Below are 1870 nucleotides of genomic sequence, written 5' to 3'. Positions count from 1 at the left end.
GGGGGGGGAGCCAGTATGGCTAGAGTAGAGGCAGCCAGGGGTCGAGCGGGGAGAGGAGGACAGAGGGGTGCAGGGTCTTTCTTGCAGGGCCATGGAGGCCAGGGTGAGGCTCAGAGAGGTTATGAGGATGAATGAGCAGGTGTCCCTGCCAAGGCTTGGCACCCAGAAAGCCCTTGACAAGTTTATCGATGGGATGAAACATGTCCCTTGGCCTCTGGATTAGGCAAAGTGCAGTGGGTGAAGAGCGGAAGGAGCCTGCCTGCCTGGGCCCAGGAGACCTTGTGGGTGAGGATCCTCTGACCCAGGGCCTGGAGCCATAGGGAGCTGTTCACCAGGCAGGAATGAGGGGAAGGGCATGCCAGGATATGGGTAAGGGAGGAGCAAAGGCTGGGAGCCAAGAGAGGGAGAGTTCTTTGGGAAGCGGGGACTACAAGGGGAGAGGGCACTGAGGAGGGGAGAGGGGAGGCTGGGGAGGGAGGCAGGGCCAGGCCTCCCTGAGGCCTCTGGGTGGGGTAGTAGGTGGCTAGGGGGAAGGCAGGAGGCTGGACTCCAGGAGGGGTGTTTTCTTTTTATTTGATTTCCTAAGTAGTGTATGATCATGGGGGGAGGGTTAGAGAATACAGAGTATCAATAAAAGAAGGGAATAAAAAGCACCCATAATTCTATTACCCAGAAATAAACCCTGTTAACGCTGTGTGGCCTTGGGCAAGTCAGTTTACCTCTCTGTGTCTTAATGTCCTTGTTTCTAAAATGGAATAATGATTGTACCTGCTTCATAAAGTTGTTGTGAGGATTAAATGAGTTCATCCATGCAACATATTTCAAGCAGTGCCAGCACACAGTAAGAATTAGCCATCATCATTGTTATTAATAACATCATTAGCATCTTGGTGGGTTGAGAGCCCAGATGCTAGAATTGGCTGCCTGTATTCTAGTTCTGAAGTTAACATTTCCTGGCTGTGTGGTTCGGGGCAAGTGACTGTATCTCTCTGTGTCTCAGTTTCCCCATCTGTAACAAGAAGAGAATAAAATTCTTTATAGTGTTTGGTAGAGTTTTGACAGGTTAATTCATGCAGGGTGATTGTAGAGAGAGAGAGAGAGAGACCTCTGTAGGCAGCAGTTATTTCCTTCCAGAACTTTTGTTCTATGTGTATTTTTTCTTCAGGGTAGCTAACGTCTGTTTGATACTCACACACCATCCGCCTTTCCTCCTTAACAATGGGACCTCTCTATTGTTGGGGGCAAGTGCCCTACTAAGACTACATTTCCCAGCTTCTCTTGCAGCTAGGGGTGACCAATAAGATATAAATAGAGGTTGTAGGTGAGGTTTCCAGGAACGTTCCTTAAAATGGGCTGACTCAGCTGTGAGATACATTCCCTTTTGCCTCCTTCCTCTGCAATCCCCCCAGTCCCCACTCTTTCTGCTTCCTGCCTGGAATGTGATGGCTGGAGCTTCAAGGACCATTTTGAACATGAGGCAGACATTGAAACATGGAGAGAGTGGTGAAACCAAAAGATAAGAGGCATTTGGGTTCTTGATGGTGATGGAACAGCAAAACCAGTCCTTGTCTTCCTTGCTCTGGACTTGTTTACATGATAGGAAAATAAATCTGTGCTTATTGAGGTCTCTGACATTTTGGCTTCCTGTTACTGGCAGCTGAATCTATTTCTAACTGATATATTTGCCAAAACAGAATCAACCTATGTGAGCTATTTTGTGACCTGCGTTTCTTAGTGATGCCCCAGTGCTTCCTTGTCTGAGAATGTTCTACTGATACTATTGCACATGAGCTCAAAACGAGGGGCTTGCTCTTTGCTTAGGAAGAATAATTCCCATCAGATGTGGTGGAAGGATTTCTTTCAATTCATT

Source organism: Lipotes vexillifer, unplaced genomic scaffold (assembly GCF_000442215.2).
Source record: "Lipotes vexillifer unplaced genomic scaffold, Lipotes_vexillifer_v1.1 scaffold251, whole genome shotgun sequence".
Lineage (NCBI taxonomy): Eukaryota > Metazoa > Chordata > Mammalia > Artiodactyla > Lipotidae > Lipotes > Lipotes vexillifer.
The sequence above is the reverse complement of the archived record's forward strand: the minus strand, read 5'-3'. Positions refer to the sequence as shown.